Source organism: Trachemys scripta, chromosome 2 (assembly GCF_013100865.1).
Source record: "Trachemys scripta elegans isolate TJP31775 chromosome 2, CAS_Tse_1.0, whole genome shotgun sequence".
Classification (NCBI taxonomy): Eukaryota; Metazoa; Chordata; order Testudines; family Emydidae; genus Trachemys; species Trachemys scripta.
In genome coordinates this window covers 196,672,032-196,695,232 of record NC_048299.1, presented here as the reverse complement: position 1 = coordinate 196,695,232, position 23,201 = coordinate 196,672,032, and the positions used below count along the sequence as shown (strand labels likewise).

The 23,201-nt window shown below is 42.4% G+C and overlaps 1 protein-coding gene across 2 annotated transcripts in view; it reads left to right on the top strand.

Annotated features, from left to right (window-relative positions):
- The first annotated feature begins 10,608 nt into the window (after positions 1 to 10,608).
- The window catches only part of RALBP1 (ralA binding protein 1), a 51,758-nt gene continuing 39,165 nt past the window's right edge, over positions 10,609 to 23,201 (top strand). Inside the window, exon 1 of one of the 2 annotated variants that reach the window (XM_034762612.1) lies at positions 10,609 to 10,784. The gene's annotated coding sequence lies outside the window, so the exon portion shown is untranslated. The remainder of the gene's footprint in view (positions 10,785 to 23,201) is intronic. The other variant, XM_034762613.1, reaches the window with a different exon arrangement.

Genomic DNA, 23,201 nt, shown 5'->3' with positions numbered 1-23,201 from the left:
TTGCATTGTGTGATTCTTTTATCACTGCTGCGTCTTCTTAAGCTCTCAGGGCAAAAGCTTTTAATGGAGTTGAAGTATAAATTTATTTTTAGTGATTTCACTAATTTTAATCCTGTTACTGTAGTCTCAATTGATAACTTTATTTTTCTTAAGGTGTAGTGACAAAGTGCTTTTTTAGCAGCTTGAAAATTGTTTTACAGATGAAATTGTAATTTTGCTTCTAACTGAATGTATTTACTTTATATAAAACATGAAACCTACAAAATGCAATTTGTGTAACATTCTGAAATTTTCTTATCTATGAAAATCCCATTATAGGAGAATACTATGTAATTTACATGGCATGGAGGGAAAAATAATAAATATTTTATTGTTGGGACACATCTCAGTTAGGCCCTAATTGTAGGAAAGCACTTAAACACGGGGTTGAAGTGAAGCATATTGCTGAATTGGTATCTTATCCAGTTGAAGCATCTGGGCAACTTATATAATTAAACACTCACTATAAAATTGTAAATCCTTAAACTTTAAGTACTCAATAAAAAATGCCCCTGTGTAACAATCAGTGGTACAAATTCCAGGTAAATTCTTGATCAACTAAATTCTCTTCGTTGCTATCTGATACGTTAAAGCACAGACATGTAATATATAAAATATTTTAACAGTCAATTAGTCTCTCAGCCCCAGATTTCTAATATCTGTAAAAATTATTGATGTGTAATTTGTGGAATGGTAATGTAATGACAGTGTAGTATTTAATGCAGTGTGATTTATAACTCAGTTGTCATTTCATTTTGAAGTCATATACTTTTAAAAAACAACTGAGGGGCAGATCATATCTGCTCCAGTAGGTTGCTCTGACAGCATACATGGGATAGACCTGTGCTGCAATGGGCTAAGTGTGAATTATCTCAATACAGGTTCTCCATGGGGACTCTACAGTGGATCCTCAGTGCAGAGGGAATCTTGGTAGCAGGAGGGTCACTCAGGTTTGTAGGAAGAAGTCTCTGCAGTACACTGTGGAGATTCTGGGCTGCTCTGGAGTGTGTATCAGCCTATATCAGGCTGCCATAAACTAGAGCACCTCTGGGACTGCTTTAATTTTTGCCAGGGGGGCCTTTCGGTACCTGAAGCAGCCCAGAATCCCAAAGGTGAAAAGGACACTTAAAGCCACCTCTGCTCCACCTTCCCCTGAGCTGCACCTTCTATGTTGCATTTCAGGGAGGCACAGCACAGAATTTTAATACACTGGACTTAGCCCAGTGATACTGTGCTTAAACCCATTGAATAAGACCCTCAGCTGGTGTATATTGGCTTACCTCATTGACATCAATTGAATTATGCCAGTGTGCACCAGCAGAGAATCTGGTCCATGGTGTCTAAAGCCAGACTGTATTTTGACATATAGAAGATCATCCTGCATGCCCATCACTACTGCAGTGCACACATCGAACACATTAGTCTTTCTCTGGTTCCTGTCAATCTTCATTTAGTTTTACCAGGTCCTAGTATCTACTGGGAGAGGTAAATTTCCTAAATCTTGTCAATATCTTGTCTTACTGAAGCTCCCTAATAAAAGTCATCTGACGTATGCTGAAAACCTGGCATTTTTGTTCAGAATCATCAAATAATTGTCTGTCTCTGCAGAGAGGGCACACAAGGCTCCACACAACGCTATCATATCACTTGTTGGGACTCCTGTCATGCCCTAGGTCAGAGGTTCTCAAACTGTGGTCCGTGAACTCCATTCAAGTGGTCTGCAGATAGTTCCCTCTAAGGTGCGCGCCTGGGCAGCCGCATGTGAGAGAATGAAGGGCCACCCACCTAATTAGTGGAGTCGCGCAGGTGTGGCTGCACTAATTAGATGCCTGGACCCTGGAGAAGATGCACATGTAAGGTGAGGTGTTGGCCTTGGGGGGAATACGGGGTAGGTCGGAGGGGGCAGTGGGGTGAGAAGACTGGGTGGGGGGAATTTGGGACGTGCAGGACTGTGGCGGCCAGAGAAAGAGGTGACTTTCCCCAGCTCCAGGGCTGCAGCTGCCCAGGAGAGAGGGCCCTCCTTCCCAGCTTCAGCTCTGTGATTGCTGTGGCGGGGGAGAGAACCCCTTCCTTCCCAGCCACAGCTCGGGGGCAGCTGCGGTGGGGGAGAGAGGGAGAGACCCCCTCCTTCCCAGCCCCAGCTCGGGAGCTGCCGCGGCAGGGGAGAGAGGGTACATCCATCGCATTAGAAAGGTAAGACTACGTCTATTGATATTAAATTGAGTTGTGTGCTTTTATTTGTAGAACAAAAAAACGTTAATTAGAATAAAGTTTTTTTTTTATACAGTGCTTTTATCCAAAGTGCTTTACAATAGTTAGCTAACGGTACAAACAACATTTGGAACGATCATTAAGTGGTCCGCTGAGACCCTCAGCAATTTTCAAGTGGTCCACAAAGAAAACGTTTGAGAACCACTGACCTAGGAAACATCCACTCCACTTTCCTGTTCTTAGGAAATGGATATAAGGGTGAGCACCTCACCACATCTATAACAAGAACTGGATTTATACTTTCAGGGCTCACCAGTTCCTACTGTTGCTATTTTCTGAGTGAGTGGATTCTTTAGCCCTTTTTGTTTGAATGGGGAGAATGTTTTTACAATCTATTACCAGGAAAAATTGGTACTAGAAGTTGTCACTTCACATGGCTGAGATAGTGCTGATGGCATAAGCTGTTCTAACAAGCAGGGTGTGAGTCTGGTGGGTGACAGTCATCCATGGTAAGCAATAAAAATGCCTGGGGTAAAGTATGTAGCTTTCAGACAATTCTGATACGAACAATCGGCGGACTGGCTTTGAGAACCACTGGTCTAATACGTTTCACTTTATATATAGCTCCTCTGATTGGAGGAGCTCAAAGTTCTTTATAAAGGGTTTGATGCTCACATTACAAATGGCAGGGGGAGGAGGACCTGTGACACCGGCAGGACTGGTCATACAGGGTGAGTTGAGTACCAGTCCAGAATTGAACCTACCTCTCCTACTTGCCAGTCCTCTGCTCTAACAACTAGACTTGCTGCCTTCCTGAGGAGAGTTGGTGCTTCCTGTTGCTTTAAAAAATGTATGCTGGTTTTGTTAACAAAATGTCATGCAGCAAATCTATCCCAGTAGTTTTCCCAGCTGCCAGCCAGTGGAGATGTATGGCATCCCTGGGATAAAATTAACAATGGAGAATAATAAAATGAATCTTTAACTCCTGATGACTGAGCTTATCAAAACTGAGGACCAGACCCTGCAATGTTCTCTTGAGTTCTTGGGGAGAGGTGTTCAGGATATTTTCACTACCTGTCTAGTATGGCTAAATCGTGTTCTGTATGGTGGGTGGGTATTGTTTTTAAGGCAATTGCCATTCAGTATCCAAACGTGAATTGATTCTGCAATCCTCTGAAGGCAGTTTCCTTTCTTTTACCCCCTTACACCTTATCCACAAGCTGAGAGATGAATGGTGACCACCTCTGATCAGCTGTTTTGATCTTTTCCAGTGCACATAAGAACATAAGATTGGCCACGTAGCCCAGTGGCCAGTGCCGGAAGCTTCAGAGAGAGTGAACAGAACAGAGCAATTTGTCAAGTGAACCATCCCCCGTTGTCCAGTCCCAGCTTCTAGTAGAAGTTTAGGGATACTCAAGGCATGGGGTTGCATCCATGACCATCTTGGCTAATAGTCACTGATGGACCTTTCTTCCATGAACTTATCTAATTCTTTTTTGAACCCAGTTATACTTTTGACCTTCACAACATTTCCTGGCAACGAGTTCCACAAGATTAACTGTCTTGTGTGAAGAACTATTTCCTTATGTTAGTTTTAAACCTCCCATCTATTAATTTCATTGGGTGACCCTGGCTTGTGTTATATGAAGAGGTAAATAACACTTCCTTGTTCAATTTCTCCATATCATTCATGATTTTATAGACCTCTGTAATTCCCTCCCCCCCCGTCATTTTTTTCCTAGCTGAATAGTCCCATTCTTTTTAATCTGTCTTCATATGGAATCTGTTCCATACCCTTAATCATTTTCATTGCCCTTTTCTGTACTTTTTCCAGTTCTAATACACCTTTTTTGAGATGGGGTGATCAGAACTGCATGCAGTATTCCAGGTGTGGGCATACCAATGATTTATATAATGGTACTGTGCTATTTTCTGTCTTCTTATCTATCCCTTTCCTAGTGGTTCTTAACATTCTGTTAGCTTTTTTGACTGCTACTGCACACTGAGCAGATGTTTTTGGAGAACTATCCATGATGACTCCAAGATCTTTCTTGTGTGGTAACAGCTAATTTAGAGCCCATCATTTTGTTCATATAGTTGGGATTATGTTTTCCAATGTGCATTACTTTGTATTTATCAACATTTAATTTCATCTGCCATTTTGTCACCCAGCTTTGGGAAGATCTCTTCATAATTCTGCAGTTTGCTTCGGACTTAACTATCCTAACTAATTTTGTGTCACCTGTGAACTTTCCACCTCGCTGTTTACCCCTTTTTCCAGATCATTTATGAATATGTTGAACAGAACTGGTCCTAGCACAGATCTTTGGGGGACCCTGCTATTTAGGTCACTCTACTGTGAAAACTGTTTATTCCTACCTTTTGTTTCCTATCTCTTAACCAGTTACTGATCCATGAGAGGACTGGTTCCCTCTTATATCCTGACACCTTACTTTGCTTAAGAGCCTTTGGTAAAGACTGGAAGGTAAATAATTTGGCTTTGCATACACAGACCTTGTCTACACTACAGTTTACTTTAGTATAATTTGTGTCGTGCACAGGTGTGAATAATCCACACCTCTGAGCAACAAAAGTTTATACTGACCTAAGTGCCGGTGTAGATAGCACTATGTCAGCAGCAGAGCTTCTCCTGCCAACAAAGCTACCGCCTCTCACAGAGGCAGGAGCGATTTAAGCTGACGGAAGAACTCTCTCCCGTTGGCTTAGAGCATCTCCACCACAAGCACTACATTGGTGCAACTGTGCTGCTGTAAGTGCTGTAGTGTAGATGTAGGCTGAGTCAACCCTTAATTTTAGTGTTCAGGTTTACCAATAGTTGTCTTCTTGGATCCCTCTGCAATACTGAAAAGCATTCTGCAAAGATACACTAGATTTTTCTCCTCTGTTAGCCTCTTCCTCCTTTTTATTATGGTGGTGTTGGTAACAACTCCATAAGTGAATGTTGCATTGAGATTTCCTAGTAAAACAGGACTAAAATCCCAGTTTTATACCTTTTATCGATAGAATGCATTCTTCAATATTGCCACATTAACTCTTTATGGGACAACTAGATTTTCTGTAACTCTTTCAATAAACCTACTTTCTCAGAGGTTGGAATGGAACTGGTCTAGCATGTCAGTTCAGCAGTGTACTTAAAATCTTCAATGAAATAGTTTTCATGATTCCTAAACAAACAAACAACTGCCTTTCCTGAAGTAGTGTTAAAGCTGGCAGGAGAGGGAATGAACACTTCTTAATTTATACAGCTGTGCTTTTCTTGGTTTCTCTAAACACACCCTTTCCAAAACTCCAACCTATTATGTATTATACTTGTGAGGCTCAGCTGTAGCAGCAAGATTGAATTCCAGAGGGAGGACCTGTCATTTCGGATACCCTTCCCCAGCTCCTATGAGCTCTCTTCTTGAGACAGCCAACAAAATTCTGCCAACAGTAAATGTAATGAGATGGAGAGAGTGAGACTATTTCTGAGGTAACCGGGACCCTGGCTACTTGAAGCTTTACAGACTTAGAAACTAATATAGTGAATTTCATGTGACAGTGAACTGGAAGCTAGTGCAGTGTAATATGCTTTCACCTGTCTGCCCTCCTTAGAAATGGGAAACGTTTCATTCTGCTTTAGTGAGCCAATGGGATGATTGTGAGCTTACATTGAGAATAGCCTATCTGAATCCCCATTCTTGGGAGTGAGTGTTCTGGTGAACATCACCTAAGAATAGGGATCCATGCAAGCAATCATCTAAAAGAACTAGAGTGGCTAGTGAAGAAACGGTTGTTTCCTCCTGTTGCCAGCTGTATTATAGCCTTTGTATGACAAAAATATTGCTTGTAATATTAAACTGTAATAGTTAGTCTTTGACATTAGGATTTTCTTCTAAGGGAATGTGTGGGAGTTGCTTGGTTACGAAATACATTGTAGGACAATATCTCTGTGCTCATGAACACTAATCAGAGTGTTTACAACCCTCCCTTTTGTATTTTCTACTGAATAGACACACACAAATTCATGTGGGGGACCCTTACGTTACCACAGAAAGTTGCACAAAGAATCCATTCTGTAAAGATCAAGGAGTACTGAATCTCAAGTGAATAAATGAAGCAGGTGGCAAACTGCCACAGTATTAATGTGTCCAATAGCTTTAGGATTATGCTTGAAGGCTGTGGAAATGAGTCAGAGCACTACTTACGGAAACAAATTCCCTTGTTGATTAGACTCCTGAAAGAGATTCAAGATATGCAGGTGTTTAACATATCCAGAAACTCACATTTCAAAGGAGGCAGAGTACAAAAATGTATTTAGGGGATATACAAAGTAGGCACTGAGATGGAAGATGGATTTCCTGGCACCGATCACACGCTCAACCAACAGCCAAATTATTTCTCCATTCTCTAGTATTCTATGGAAGGGCAAAGACTAATAAAAAAAGATGCTAGATGACTCCTTGGCAAATGCAGATGTCATAATATATTGCTGCTTTGTGATATAGGTATATCACTGGTAACCATGAAGCTTTGTTCTAATTTTATTCCAAAAGCAAAGTGAATGTGCAGATCTAGAGAGCTGTCTTGATCCTTATGGTTTTATCAATGCTTCTTAAAGAGTGCTTGGGTTTTCTACTCTTGCAACATTTTTAAGGAGAATATAACATGACTTAGTTATATTCTAATTGAATTATGGCAAACGCTATTTTTTTTGTTTTTAAAAAAAACCTCTGTTCGGAAGAGCAGATGTGCTGCTGAGTTTCTAGGTGCAGGCCTGTTCAATATGGGTTTAGTAAATGCCACATAACAATTTCCCTCTTTACCTAACAACTGCTGTTTTCTCCTGCTTTTCTTTGTTGGGAATAGACTCGTGGTTCGGCATTGGGGTGGGAAGGGTTAGTGAAGGCAAAAATTCTCTGTAGCAATATTCTACATCATCCTTACCACAGGACTACCCAGCTGCATGAGGCTCTCCTCACACCTACTACTACGCTAGCAGGAGGAAGAAGTGAGACCCACAGCATTTCTCTTTATATGGAATTGCCCACAGTATTTCAAAGTGAGATTTTTCTAGCAGATAAGCTCCTCTAACTGCATTGTATAATTTTGTTAAGAGAATGGAAGCAGTCCACCACAGTAAGATGAACACACTCACGAGTCCGCCACTAGGATGGCAACTACTGCAAATCTATAAAAACGGTTCTGATGCACAGACTAAAAATGGAACTGTGTGTTGTGGTTGATAGTGTTGAAAGATAACATCCACTTTTTGAGGAACACTGAGAACTTTAGAGAATTTTAGAAGTACAGTGACCTCCACACCCTAAGATTCCCTAAACTACAAGGAAGATGCTGAGAATGTGGTGGAGTTTCCTCTGTGAGCAAGATCAGGCAAGGAGTAAGAACTGTGCTTCCTTGCCCCAGCAGGAGGAAAACTCTGACACTCCAGAAGGGGACCAGGCAAAAGATACCTGTTGCTGCTCTCATACTTCTCCCCTCATCAGTAGAAAAAAAGAGGCGTTGGCTCCTGTATCAGAAGGAATCTACATGTGCAGTGAACGGAAGAGAGACTTAGCACTGTGTGTATCTGATGCCTACAGTGGGTAAACTGAAAAGCCTAAGATTTTTCTTCCTAACACCCACATTTACTTCTTCCATTTGAAAACAAAACAAAAACATCACATTTCCATTTATTTAAAGATCACAAACATCTATTAAGTATCAGGGGGTAGCCGTGTTAGTCTGTATCTACAAAAACAACAAGGAGTCTGGTGGCACCTTAAAGACTAACAGATTTATTTGGGCATAAGCTTTCGTGAGTAAAAACCTCCCTTCTTCGGATAATTTTTTTTAGATCTGCAATATTGCTTCATTAAGTAATTATTTCTTACTCACTGTACAATTACTGCACTAAATGTCAGTTGCCAGGAAAAAAATTAGTATCAAAGGAAAAAAGCTTACATAGTATTCTGGATATTTCCAACGTGCCTGTCCAATAATTGGAGAACCAGCTAGCACTTTTCAGTCAATCAAAAACACAGATTCTACCAACTCCAAAATAAGATTTACCGATTAAGTCGAAAGGGTGTACAAAACACTGGAATATGGAATTATTAACCTTTTTAACAGAACCTCGGTTAGCTAGGGCTCTGCTGTATGTTAACATTTAATATTTACTGTGCTATATGGAAGCGAGGTAGCAATTCTACAGTTAAGATTGTAAGTAACTTTCCATTGTAAACTTAATTACAAACCCCCCCACTTTAAGACATGCACGCATGCAAAAAGAATTTTTTTAAAGGTCTGGTTTCTAGCCAAAGGGGAATTTCTGGCAAAGTTGGAGAATTGGACAAGAAGTTTTTGTGATATGAAACTCTGAAAAATGAGGACTTCAATTTTTTGAATGGTCTTCTAATTTTAGTTTTCTAAATCCCAAACTCAAAAATAGTCTCAAGGTGATTATTCTTCTAACTTTCAGAAGCCTTGATTACCACTCGTTCATAGGATTATATCTGCTTCAATCTGGGGCTAGTGTGAGGAATTTTTTCCTAGGGGCCTCTGGACACCTTGTGAAGTTTGACAGGTTTCAGGATAGCAGCCGTGTTAGTCTGTATCCGCAAAAAGAAGAACAGGAGTACTTGTGGCACCTTAGAGACTAACAAATTTATTAGAGCATAAGCTTTTGTGGACTACAGCCCACTTCTTCGGATGCATTGTTCTGCAAAGCCTGTAAGAGGTCTGGCTGTATAGGAGGCTGTAGGCTGTAGGCTCCGCCAGCCAAATCATTCATGTTCAAGAAAGATAAAAACTCCACTGGCATGTCCTGTTGTGGTGCACATTTCACCTCAAATAATTAAATTATAGCAACAGAGACTTGCAGAACATATGAACTACTTACAGTTTTAAACCATCAGTGGGCCAGTTCATCCCATCCTGCGCTCAGATGCAAGATGGGGCCCTCTGGAAGAGGAAAATTTATTAGACGATCACTTTGTGGAGACTCTCCTACCTCTCCAATTCTCCACCAATGATACTCCCTCCCTCTTTGAAAAAGGCTGCAAGACCCACTCCCAAACCTACCTGATCCTTCTAGCAGACCACCCAGAATCTTTCATCTAGACCTCAGATCCCAGATCACATGGGGGGCGGCGGGTAGGGAGAGGGACTCAGATGCAGCCAGAAAGACAAACCTCCTCTAGAACCTGGCTCACATGATGGGGGTAAGGAATTATCACACCTCTGTAGATGGGAGAGGAATGAGAGGATGGATGACAGCCTGGTACTCCTGTCTCCTCCCTAGTGTCGCACCCCATCCCTCCTCATCCCTTGATCCCTCCCCTCCCAGCGAGCATTTGCCCGTGTAGGTTATTTTCTTTTCAAAGCAAGTTTCAGCGCCATCTGACCATTCTGCGGCAGTCCCATCACCTTTGCCGAAATACCCCCCCCCCTTGGACAGAGGCAGATGCAGCAAGCGAGGCTGCCCCCTGGTGTTGGGTCAGTTTGCTGCCCTGGCCGCACAGCGCCTGGGGCTCAGATGCAATGACCGCAACACGAGCCGGGGCAGCCCTACGCGTAGTTGTGCGGCGAGGCAGCGCCGCTCCCTCTGCACACGCTCAGCGGCGGAGCCATTGGCCGAGACCCGCCTGCCGCGCACCGAGCCGGAGAAGCAGCGTGGCCAGATCACATTGGTATTTGAACCCCGACCCCCCCGGCAAGGAGCTGAGCTGCCCGGGCCGGTGCTTTGATCGCGGCCTTTGCGCACACACGTATTGCCGGTGTGACGCGTCCCCTGTGAGACACGTTATTGTATTGCGGGCGCTGCGCCTCTGCGCCCCCGTTGGCAGCACTTGGGTCACTGACCGCCCCCGCCCCGCCCCCCACGTTCCCGGGACCCAGGCACGCGGGGTAGCCGCACAGATGTCAGCCGGGAGCAGCCAACCGCCAAACAGAAAGCGGGGCTGGGAGACTCGCTCTTAGCCGCCCACCCACCCCGACTTCCGTGCGCAGCTGGCACCGGCCCCGCCTGGGCACCGTGTCCAGAGAAAAGCCCGGCGGGGCGGCCGAGGGCTGCTAAGGCGGGGCAGGGGCAGGCGGCGGACGCGGGCAGAGCGCGAGGCGTTCCAACCTCCGACATCCAACTGCCGTCCGTCCCGGCCTCTACTTCAACTGATGGAACTACAATTCCCAGCATGCCCCACGCGGGAGGAGACATAACCGCCACCAGCAGTGCGCAAGCGCTCTGTCGTCTCTCCGGCGGCGCACTCCCCCCCCCCGGTTTGCGAGGCGCATGCGCAGCTCCATCCCGCCTCTTGCGGCGGCCTTTGCTATGCGCATGCGCACTCTCCTCTTACCGCTGCCGGGGACAGACGGGGGAAAGCTGCCGGCGGCGCATGCGTGTTGGCAGGCTCGTTCTATTCACGAATTCCCCGTCCTTGTAAACGGGCGGCGGAGGCGGCATGGGGCGCGAGGCGGCGTGCGCGTGAGGCCGAGGCGGAGCCGAGCCGAGCCGCCCTGCAGGCAAGCGGAAACCCGGGGTCAGTTCTGGGGTCGCGGGTGTGGGGGTCCCCGCCCCCATTTCCCAGTGTGGGGTGACGGGGGGGAGTGACTTCCGGGCGGGGGGTTAGAGTGCGGCCCCCGGGGGGAGGGACAGTACCAGAGATTCCCCCCTAGGGATCCTCTTCTCCCCCCCCCCCCCTCCAGCGCCCCGCGTAGTGCCAGGGACCCTCCCCCACCCAGCGCCCTCCCTGGAGAGGTGTTTACACCGGGAACCACCACCACCACCTCCTCGAGGCTGCTGCTGCCCGTGGTGTCTCCAGGCAGGGGTGTGGCAGAGCCCCGCATCCCAGCACCCCCTCACAGTGACAGGGGCTCTGTGTGTGCCAGCATCTCCCATTACCCCAGCCCGGTACCCTCAGGGATTTTGGGGGGGGAGGGGGCACCTGGCTTTTGCACCTGCTTTCCTCTCCCAGGTGAGCATCGTACCTCCCAGTGTCGGATACCAAGCTCCCTGCACCCCACATACTCCCAAATGGTTGTGTGCTGTGAAACACACATGATATTCTGTGCTGCTCATATAGCACAAGAATTAACAACCATAAAGAATTTATTAAACTACATGTTACTGTCCTGTCTTTTTCATCCACTTCCCCTTTATTTCCTTGAAGTGGAAATCACTCTTAAAAGAAACAAAATTGCCATCATGCTTTTCATATTGTATATGGTGTGTTTGGAAAGTACCTAGTATGCCCTGCACAATACCAGCAACTAATAGTAATTTGTTGTTACAGCTGTGCATGGTTTCTATGTAAGTAAAAAGGTAGACCTGTCCCAAAGTGTTTGTTATCCATTAAAGCAAAATGCAATGAAAGGGGTAACAGAACACAGTGAGAACGTGCATTAGGTCAAAGAACATCTTGTTCTGGAAACACTGAGGTTTGTAGTCATTCTGAGGAGTTCCACAGTCCTGCGTAATTTGCTTAGAAAGCTCTGTCTCCTGCACAAATCAGCCTTTTTTTTTTTTTTTTTTTTTTTTTGAGGTTGACAAATTCCATTGTTGCAGCGGAACAGAGTGGACTCGCTCACATAGAGTGCAGATAACGATCAATCATATGTAGCACCTTTCATCCCTAATGCTCTTGATTCACTTCAAACAATATACGTTCAGCATCAGTAAAATGCATCCGCCAATAAGCTTGAAGGTGGCAGTCAGGTGGCATGTTGTATGATGTAGAAAAACAAGGAGGAGAAATTATTAGAGCATTGGGGGTCAATCTCTACTCTTACAAAAATGTTATGGGATCTTAATAATCATACAGGTGTGGATACAGCCTTTATTGCATGATGCAGTTCAACTTTTTTAATGTTTATATTGACTTCTAGTGTAGTAGTAATATATAAATCGGTATTATTTAGTATTTGTAGTGCTTAGAGGCCAGAGTTATAGACCAGGACCTCATTGTGCTAGGTGCTGTACAGACATAACAAAAAGACAGTTTCTGCTCCAGGGGGCTTACAGTCCAAGTATGAGACAAGAGACGACAGATGGATATAGAAAGATGGGGGAGTACAAGTAAACAATGAGACAGTATTGGTCAGCCTGGTAGGCAGTGGTCTGTGCACACTAGCAGCCTAATCATTATCATGTTTTCTGTAAGCATCACAGCAAAAGGGAGGGATTCTGAGGAGGGATTTGAAGGTGGATGGTGAGGTAGCTTTGCAGATGTTTAGAGGGAGTGCCTTCCAGATGTTTGGGGCAGCATGAGAGAAATAGTATACTGGAAAAAACACACATTTCAGTTATTTGGGTCCAAAAGTATGACAACTTAGTGTGGATCTGGGTTCAGTTTCCGGTTTTGCCAAATGCTTCCTGTGTTACCTGAGAAAGTAACTTAATCTTTCTTTGCCACAGTTCCCCATCTGTAAAATGGGAATAATAAAACTTCCTTTCTCCTACCCTTTGACTTGTCTATTTAGATTGTAAGATTTTTGAACTTTGCTTGCTCTACACACAGTTTTTGTACTAGTATAATTTTCAGTTAGGGATATGATATTATGTTTTTTTAAACAAATGGTTAAAATAGTATGCCCCCTAATGTGGACCCTTTTCTTGGTATAAAGATGCCTTCTATCATTGTAACTTATTCCCCTTCCTGTCTGGGAATAGCTAAACTGGTGTAAAGCACCTTTATATTGAAATAATTGGGTCCACACTAGATGGGTTATACTACTCTCACTGTACCAATGTAGTTAAAGCAGTACAACTTTTGTGTGTAAAATCTGTGTGTGTGTGCTGCATCTAGCACATTGGGACTCTTATCAGTTGCGGCTTGTAGGCACTACACTAATACAACTCTAATTTTTGTAATATATTATTTGTATTGTTCTTAGCAAAAGTTTAATGGTAGTCTGCCAAATAAAAATACTTGATAGGCTAAGTAGATCAATATTTAAGATATTACTGCCTCAAAATAATCTATTGTGTACCCTTTTTTCTCATTCCATAAAATCTGGCAACATGTAACCAGTGTCAGCAGAAAGGAACACTGGGAATGGAATGCTGTTGTATGACAGTAAAGGGGCTCAAGTAAACACACATACTTAGCTTAATACACTTGAGTAGTCTCATTGAAATCAGTGAGACTACTCTCATATAAGTATTTACAATATTTGGGAGCTTTGTTTTCCCTTTTGTGTGCATGTTTTTCACGTTGTAAAAGGGTCGAAAGAAATTTTAAACATAAAAAATGTGACTGAAAAAACACAAATTGGATGAGGACCAAGGGAAGTCTTTGCCTTTCCGGCTCCATATTCACTACAGTAGAATCTCAGAGTTGGGAATGGAGATGATTCATAACTCTGAACAAAATGTTATGGTTGTTCTTTCAAAAGTTTACAACTGAACATTGACTTAACACAGCTTTGAAACTGGCGTGAGAAGAAAAGTACTGTTTTTGTGTTTGTTTCATTTAAATTAAGATAGTAAAAAAGTTTCCTTATCTTGTCAAATCTTTTTTTTTTAAACTTACCCTTTATTTTTAGTAGGTTATGTTTAATGCAGTAGTTTACTGTATTTTTTTTTTTGTCTCTGCTGCTGCCTGGTTGTATACTTCTGGTTAAAAATGAGGTGTGTGGTTGACAGGTCAGTTCATAACTCTGGTGTTCGTAACATTGAGGTTCTACAGTAATTCTTTGAGTCTTTCTGTTTTGTTTTTTTAATTTTCTATTTTTTATAAAATAGAAATATCAAAAATCTTAGAAAACTGCTCAGTACAGAATAAAATTGGACTTTTTCTTTACCATTTAAATTCTTTGTCACATTGCTGAGCAGTCATGACACTGAAGTCATCCCATTGTATCCTGGGACATGTCAGCAGTCTCACAAAAGAAACTTCACTGACTTGGTGGAATAAAGAAGTGATGTATATAGCTTTTAACTGCTTGTTAGTTTTTTTAAAATTCTGCTTCTCCTAAAATGCTGGAACAGCATTGTAAAAGTGGAAAATAACACCCTAATCTTGCCTGCCTAACTCCAGGCTTTGGGGGATTTTTCAAGTCTGCAGGACTTTCTCCAGTGTCTCAGCCAGTGCAACAGCCATGGATACAAAAGATGTCAGTGACATTAAATGGAATTGACTTTGTTCAGGCAAGCCACCAAAATGAGTTTTTGATTCCCAGTCATCTGGAGTCTTCTAAAGCTGATGTCCTGTTTTATTAATTTTAATAACACAAAGTATTTGGCAATATTTTCAAATAGAAGAGAGACATAGGTATGTGTTTTTTAAAAAAAAAAAAAAAAAAAAAAGAAAGCCAAGAGGAAAACCTCAAGATTTCCCTTTATAGGCAGGAATGCCATTGACACACTCTAAAGTGATTGATTGCCAATTTAGTGACAGTTACTTTTAAAGTAAGATATTTAGTGGTTCAAAGAAAATACCAACCTAAATTAGCCCTCAGAATGCACGGTTTTTGTGTAAAGAGGAAATATCACTAAGCATTTTTTGTGGTTACCTTTTTTATTTGTTTAATTGTCTGGGTCATCTCCTAGTGGTCAAATTAATATTTTGGTACTGTAGTTACACTACACTGAATATTCCCATGTGTATATGGACTTGTTTAGGTTAGTGCACAGTGATCACTTCCTGCTTTGAATCAGAGTTTCAACAGGTGTCCAGCTGTTTACATAAAGAGCGAATCCAGCAAGAAGCATGCTATTCAGCAGAAAGGAACAATGGGGATGGAGTGCAGTCTTATGACAGTAACGGGGCTCAAGCAGAATGAGGAGTGGATTGGAAAAAATGCAGTATGTGAGACTAATGACACCAACATGGTGCATTTGAATCAGAACATCAAATGTTGCGTCCATTTTCATAAGAATTAACAACCATAAAGATTCAATTCTATTTAAAAACAGATCTAATTTTTAGAATGCTAGTTATACAATGAATTTATTATATATATAAAAAAAAGACTGATGATGACAAATATCTCTTTAACTAATCCCTAGTAATTGAAGGGATTCTCAGGTCAGTATCAGATTAAATGTTCAAATTAACTTGATTATTGAGGTGATCAGTACCTTAAGAATTCCAATTGTACATGTTTGTATTGATCTTGTTGCAGCACTTAAAAAAAAAAAGGGGGGGGGAGAACCCACTTCCTGTGCGTTACACCGAAAATAAATTGATGTATATTGATCTATTAGGACAAAATACATGGAGTGAAAGAAGTAATCTCCAAAGGTAAACATTCCAGCAGTGAAGCTCTCCGGTTTTGCTGGTGGCGGTGAATGTGTTTGCTGTGGGTGTTCTGTAAAAAGTTCTCATGTGTAGTGTGTGTTTTCTCTAAATTAGTAAAAATTAACTAGTCTTAACAGAATCGAGAAGACTCATTAAATAATTATGGCATTATATAATTGCTTAATTGTGGGATTTTAATATGTATGATATATAATTTTGGAATTATAATGTAATTATAACTAAAGAACAATTATGTGACCTAAATGCATTCATTGCATTGATAGTAGCGGTGAAGAGAAGAAAGAAGTACCCATCCTGTCTGTTTCAAATATGGTGAAGTCAGACAGAATGTTTCAGAAATCCAGTGGATTGCTTAAATCTAATGATTTTTACATTTCCTGTTCATTAGGTGTTTTTACCTCTATAAATTCCATACAAAATGTGCTTCATATTACTGCTAGTCTCCTCCAAACTAATCTCAACTGAAAAGTTCTTTCACAAGGAGCAAGTGGCGCACTTCTTAAAATGTTTAATCCTGAAATCTGGCTGTACAGTGCTCTCAATTCACATAGCAACTCAAAGACTGCTTGATCATAGGGTTTATTTGGCTTCTTCTCAAGAATGTTCTGAAAATGCTTTACAGAATTGTTGGAGGAAATATAATACAATTTGTGTGATGAGGGTTAGGAATGGACAGCTGGGTGGAGTTCTTGACTGCAAGCCTAAATGGTTAATGTGACTCTTGAATTGAGTCTTGGATTCAAATCCTAGCTTGTCACACAAGAGGACGAATTTGATGGTCTCACCATAGTCTATAGGAATGTGGAAATGATGCTATATCACAGAAACAGCTCAGAATGTGATAAGGTTTGCAGACTCTTCAGAAAAGTATCCTAGAAATGGAATAGCAGGGGATTTGCAGGTCAGAAATGAGGCACACTTTATACCCATCCTGTGTTTGGTTTTAGCTAGTGCTTTTAGTCCTTTACTTTAAAGAACCCCAAAAATGTAATGTTAAAGTGATTTCAATTCAGACTTCAGACACATCTACAGTCATAGGCAACAGGTATGATAGGCCAGGAGAGGCTTTGCCGCCGCTGGACCCCCCATTAGCAGGATTTGGCAGCGAAGCTTTGCTTTATTATACCCCATGCAGGTTCTCAGGTGGCGGAGGAGGCACATACCATCACCTCAGACGCTCTGGAATTTGCATGGGGCACATCAAAAGCATCTTCTAACAGTCACTTTTCCTCTGGGCGGGTTGGGTCTGGGGAGGGGAGGTGTGGCTGCGGCTGGTCCAGGGCACCTCTGAATGTGAGGAGGAGGGGAAGACTCAGGGCTTCAGCCAGCCCGGGGCTCCTCCAGCGGGGAGGGGAGGGGACGCTCAGAGCTTCGGCCAGCCCAGGGATCCTCCAGCCAAGTGGGGATTGCTCAGGACTGGGGTTGGCCTGGGCTTCCTGCAGCCAAGGGGCTGCTCTCTGGGTGGGTGGGGGGGATTGTGGCTCTGGCCACGGGGGGCGGAGAGCAGGGAGTCCCAGGGCTACAGTCGTGGTGAGGGTGGAAGGGGCGGAGCCGGGGGCTCCACCCCGCCGCCCATGTCTACAGTATAGTCAAACATATATATAATACAGGTCTGGTTTACAAAAACTGTGTGTATCATAACTGCCAGGAGTGTAATTCTGTTTTGGTTTTTGTTTGTTTGTAACTGATAATTATATTGGTACAGTCCCTAGTCTGGCAGTACTTAGGCAGGTATAAATGTGCCTTTTACCAAAATAGCTTATTCTCCTTTCCATATGGGAATAAGCTGTACTAATTTAAGTGTGCTTATACCAGTATAACTGTCCATGCTGAGGGATCATGCCACCTGCTTTAACTATACTGGTATAATTACAGTGGGATAGCTTTTGGATGTAGACAAGACATGATACCAATGAGTTATATTATTTTATTGAACCTGAGTTATCTGATATTTTATCAATCAGTTTATTAATCAAAGATAAATCAGCACAATGCAGAGAGGTTATAGATTATCAATCTTTGGGAAAGAGTCCTGCACCATCCAGCCTGTCCCAAAATGATTACAGAATTTTGGTATATAGCCTGCTTGTTTACAACAGATGAAAAATCAAAAAATACTCTGTATTAGCACAACCCTTTCCTCTTTTCTCTTATGTGGCTTCATACATGTTTTGCAAGACATAGAGGTGTCTGTACCAACGTGACCCAGTACAGCTGCAGTACAGTAACTGGCAGTGCATATCTTACAAGCTTCACCAGAACATACATCTTATTTTCTGACAGATTTTGTATGTACAAAGAACAGAACTACATGTACAAAACAGATTGCAACAGTTCAGTTACTAGTAGTTTTCCACAGTAAGCTTAGCAGGAATACAGTTCATAGTTCTGCAACTTTGAACAATTAAGATATATCATATATTCTGTGTTAGCTACTTCCTTATTTGCACAACACACCGTATTCTATCAGACTTGTAGTTACAGCAATAAATCAATTTACATATTTTGGTTAATACATCTGTTTGCAAGAGCTGATTTCACAGTCTTAGTACAATTCTACTCTTTAAATGATGAAACTACCACTGCAAGCATGAACACTATAGTTTCTCAGGCTGTAGTTTTCCACTTCATCTGTGGTCTAGTCATAGAGTATTATTGGACTGTAGTTCTCTTTGGTCATCACCATAATTGCACAGATAGGATAGAGTGGGCAAGGCATGGGACTGGGAGTCAGAAAGTCAAGTTCCAAGACTGGCTCAGATATTGATTCTGAGCGTGGATTTGGTCAAGTCATGTAACTTTTCAGTATCTGGTTTTTTTTTTGGTTGGTTGGCTCTCTTCCCACCCATCCCCAACCTGTAAAATGGAGACAATTACGTAACTCGCACGGGTGTTGTGAGGAGTCAATATTTGTATAGCACTCTGAAGATGTAAAGTATATCAGTGGTAAGTAATGCTGTTAACTTCAAACTTGATATTAGAAAAAATATGATAATGAATATGAGTTTAATGTGAAATTAAAAAGGTGTTCTATCACCCCACAGAACTGTAGACTGCTCATGTTTCACTTGAGCCTTGTGTGGGACTGTTTCATGAGTCTGCAAGTCCGCAGCTTGTAGGACAAACCCAAGTTATATTTGCTCTTCTGAATGGTAGGCTTCTGCGGTGGTGGTGTTTTTGTAGAGTATTTCCAATGTGTTCAGTATAAATATTTGTTACGGTTTTATTTAAGGCTCTGTATAATCCATGTCTACTCCCTTCCAGAGGGTTTGTTTTATTGAATCTCAAACAATAATCAGACATGTTCTACAGCCATAACTTTCAGTCCAAACGTGGCTGGGGTTAAGGTTTTTACTTCCAGAATCAATCTGTACCAGACCTTAGTTTCCGTGCCCTTGACAGCGTTTCCAATCCCCTTTATGTCTTCATTGGCACAAATGAATATAGCTACAGGTATGACATAGTAATTCCACTGCACCTTCATGTAAGGTACAAGCACCTGATAGCAAGTCTTACTTACATACTTTGAATATGGCACATTTTTACAAATAATTTGAGTTTTACAGCAGTCTTCATTCAGGCAATGAAAGCACATTTATTAATTCAATCATATAGGAAAAATTCTACTTGTCTAGTTGCCTGGTGTAAGTCACTTTTTGATGGGCAAGTAAAATATCATCATAGCAAGGATGGATGAGTACATTTGATGTCTGGGCTTGTATGTTTTCATGAACACTTTGCAAGGCTTAATTAAGTCTTGCAACATCCCTGCACAGTAGGTATTAACATTTCATATTAATCATAATTAATGATATACTATGCGTGACAGATTTGAGACCTCGGAAGCATGAAAATGTATTGGGATGTGGCAGACACTGGGATTTGTGATAAACTTTTGTATCTATAAATGCTACATATATCTTTTGTTTGTAATGTTGGTCCCAGGATATTAGAGAGACAAGGTGGGTGAGGTAATATCTTTTACTAGATCAACTTCACCCACCCACCTTGTCCCTCACATGTCATTACGTAGGTGATCCAGTCATTATAGTGTACTTGGATTTTCAGAAAGCCTTTAAAAAGGTCCCTCACCAAAGGCTCTTATGCAGAGTAAACTGTTATAGGATAATAGGGAAGGTTCTCTCAGGGATCAGTAACTGGTTAAAATATTGAAAATAAAGGTTAGGCATAAATGGTCAGCTGTCAGAGTGAAGAGCGATAAATAGTGGGGTCCCTCAAGGATTTGTACTGGAACTTGTGCTGTTCAACATATTCATAAACAATCTGGCAAAAGGGGTAAACAATGAGGTGGCAACATTTGTAGATGATACAAAATGATTCAGGATAGTAAAGTCCTGAAAAGAAAGATGACTGTGAAGACTCACAGAGGGATCTCACAAAGCTGCATGACAAAATGTCAAATGAAATTCAGTGTTGATAAATGCAAAGTAATGCACATAGGAAAAACTGATCCCAACTCTCCATACATCTTAGAAAAGAAATGACTGAGGGATGGACATGATAGAGGTCTATAAAATCATGAATGGTGTGGAGAAAGTGAATAGAGAAGTATTATTTACCCCTACAGTTAACACTGTGATGGGATCCCCAGGGTGCTCCTGGAACTGGGGTACTGCTGTGCACCTTTGTGCCTCCAGCCTGGGCTGTCTCTTACAGTGCTTTGCTAGTGACAAGCAGCAAACCCCACCAGGTGCTGCTATCACTCAGAACAACAGCATGTGGTGTGGAGCCCCACACCCAGCTTGGTTGCATGAATGCTCCCAAAGCCACTCACGAATCAAACAGAGAAAGGCACCAGCCAATTCTCCCCAGCCTTGCATCCCCAGACTATACCATCTTGCCCTAGTCAGAAACCTAACCAGTGTAAGTTTATTACCCAGTCTGCCCCTCCCTCAATACGGAGAGGACATGCACCAACTTTTGTACCTGATTTCCCAAGCACTTCAACCAAACCACACTGTTTTAGGTAGAATGTAAAACAGGTTTATTAACTACAGAAAGGTAGATTTTAAGTGATTATAAGTGGTAGGCATAAAAGACCAGAGAAAGTTACCAGAGGAAAAAAAGATAAATGCGCAATCTAAATCTTAAATCATATTATACTAGGCTGTATTTAGATCAGCAATTTTCTCACCCCACTGGATGTTACAGTTCTTAATGCACAGGCTTCTCTTTAAGCCTGGACCAATCTCCTCAGATGACCTTTGTCTTCTCAGCATTCCTGTTGCTTCCAGCATAGGTGGGGGAGGAGAAAGGCAAAAACATGATGCTATAGTCTCCCATTTTATATCCTTAGTCCATGTGCCTAGAAGACAAGATACTTGCCCAGACATGTCCTGGTGGGCTTTGCTGAGTCACTGGGCTGGGCAATCCCCCTGATGTGGTATTGTGAAACTGAGGGCTAGTCTACACTGGCAATGCCGCGGCAGCGCTTTAAAGTTCCTTGTGTGGTCGCTCTAAAAAAAAAAAAAAAACACCTCAACAAGGGGTGCAGCTCCCAGTGCTGGGGCACTGTTTATACTGGCACGTTACAGCACTGCAACTTACTGCGCTCGGGGGGAAGGGGGTGTTTCTTCACACCCCTGAACGAGAAAGTAGCAGCGCTGTAAATTGCCAGTGTAGACAAGCCCAGAGTCATAGAGTTGAGCAATCTCCAATATGTGGTGCTTCTGCAGCCCTCATTGAATTGTAAATCCCTTGATGACACCTCCCCTGCTGATTAATGGTTGTTGAGCACCCTCCTGGGAGTGGTTTGCCTTCTTTGTATGTCACTAGTAAACTTGCAACATATTTCAGTAACAGCCGAACAGGAAAATCTCGTAACTTGATACATAGTAACGCTATGTGTATTTTGACGTAAAAATGGGTTTCAGGAGATCATGACCTTTCATTTGATATCTTACATTGCATGTTTTGTATGAAATATCAGAACCATATATGAATGATGAATATGGGGGTTATAGGTTGCCATTTTGAGGTGCAGTATGTCACAGTAGATTTTTTTAGGACAGAAAATGAGTCCCATCTTCCTTTGGGTTTGTGGAAGAAACTTGATGATGTGAGATTGCAATGTTGTTCTGTGTTGGAAGCACTGCAGGTACTTCTGACTATGCAGCCAAATTCAGGATTACATTGTTAAACTAGAATTTGATGAAAAGGTCAACATTTTGTGGTGCTAGACTTCACTTCCCTAAAGTGTTTTTCTCATAATGGGTCTGATCCAATACTGTTGAAGTCAGTGGGAGTCTTTTAATTTACTTAATGGGTATTGGATTAGACCCAATAACTATGATAATACACAAGGCTTTCTACCCGCAGTAAGAGTTAGGGCACAACTTGTTTTCCCACTCATCAAAAGCCCTTATCCGTTGGAAAAACTGTTATGCAGTATATAGGAAGAATAACCAGTCTTTCTAGATCATAAGCTTAATTACAGTCTTCCTTTCCCTTTTGGTGCCATTATTGAATGGAGTTGATCCCCACAACCACTAATTCCATTTTAATCATATGGAGGTCATGAAATGTTCATTAGAAGATGCTGCGATTCATTTATATTCCATTGTCATCCAGTGCAATATGTCTTGGAATTTCATTAATAACTTTCAAGGTGATCTTCTCTGTGTCATTTATCACCCCATAGAGGAATCAGAGCAAAGCTGTTTTCAGCTTTTTTTGGTTTAGATTTGTCAATGCAAATGACAGCTTGTGTTGAATAATGCAGCCCTTTGTCAGTCTATATATGGCAGCAATTGAATAGGAATCTGTAGAAACTAGTATACTCATAATATCAAACCTGGGGGGGAGGAGGGATACTTTTTGCTGGAAGTGTTAGGTTTGTGTAGCCTCCTCTAAATGTCAGAAGGTATTTGCTGTTGTGGATTGTAGTGTCTCTGTTAGATTTTATTTTTTTATATTGAGAACTGGATCAAACAAAGCTAGATTGTTTACACCAGTGTCTCAAATGAAGGATTATATAGCAGCTTTCATAAAATGGACCCACAGCACTTTCCAGATTGTAAATACATGAAATTAAGCCACTTCTCTGGAGAAGCATGGCATCCTTTCAGTTCTGTAGAGCAGGGAAGTCAAGAATAAACTATCCAGTTGAAACTACTTGAGAGAATTTTTAGGTTGGAAGATTTATATCTGAATTGGAGTATTTAACAGAGCTAATATCCCTACTCTTGTGAAAATATTCAACAACTTTTTCTACATCCCACCTAAAAGATGCTACCTTTAGATCAGGGGTCTCAAACACACGGCCCGCAGGGTTCTTTTGTGTGGCCCGCCAAGCTCCCCACACCCGCCGTGAGCCCCGCACCACTCCCTGAAGCGGCTGAACTACTGTATGGCCCTGCAGCCCTGGGCAGGGGGGTGGGAGGCGAGTAGAGGGCGCCATGCTCTTGCAGCTCCCATTGGCCGGGAACTGGGAACCGCGGCCAATGGGAGTTTTGGGAGAGGTACCTGGAGGAGCAGCAAGAGCAGCACGTGGTGCCGTTTCCCCCCACACACACACCCCCTCCCAGGGACTCCAGCCGCTTCCTGGAGCGGAGCGGGGCCGGTGACAGGGCAGGTAGGCAGGGAGCCTGCCCTGGCCGCAGTGTGCGGCTCTGCCACCCTGGATCCACTCTAGGTAAGCGGTGCCGGGCTGGAGCCCGTACCCCGCACCTCTTC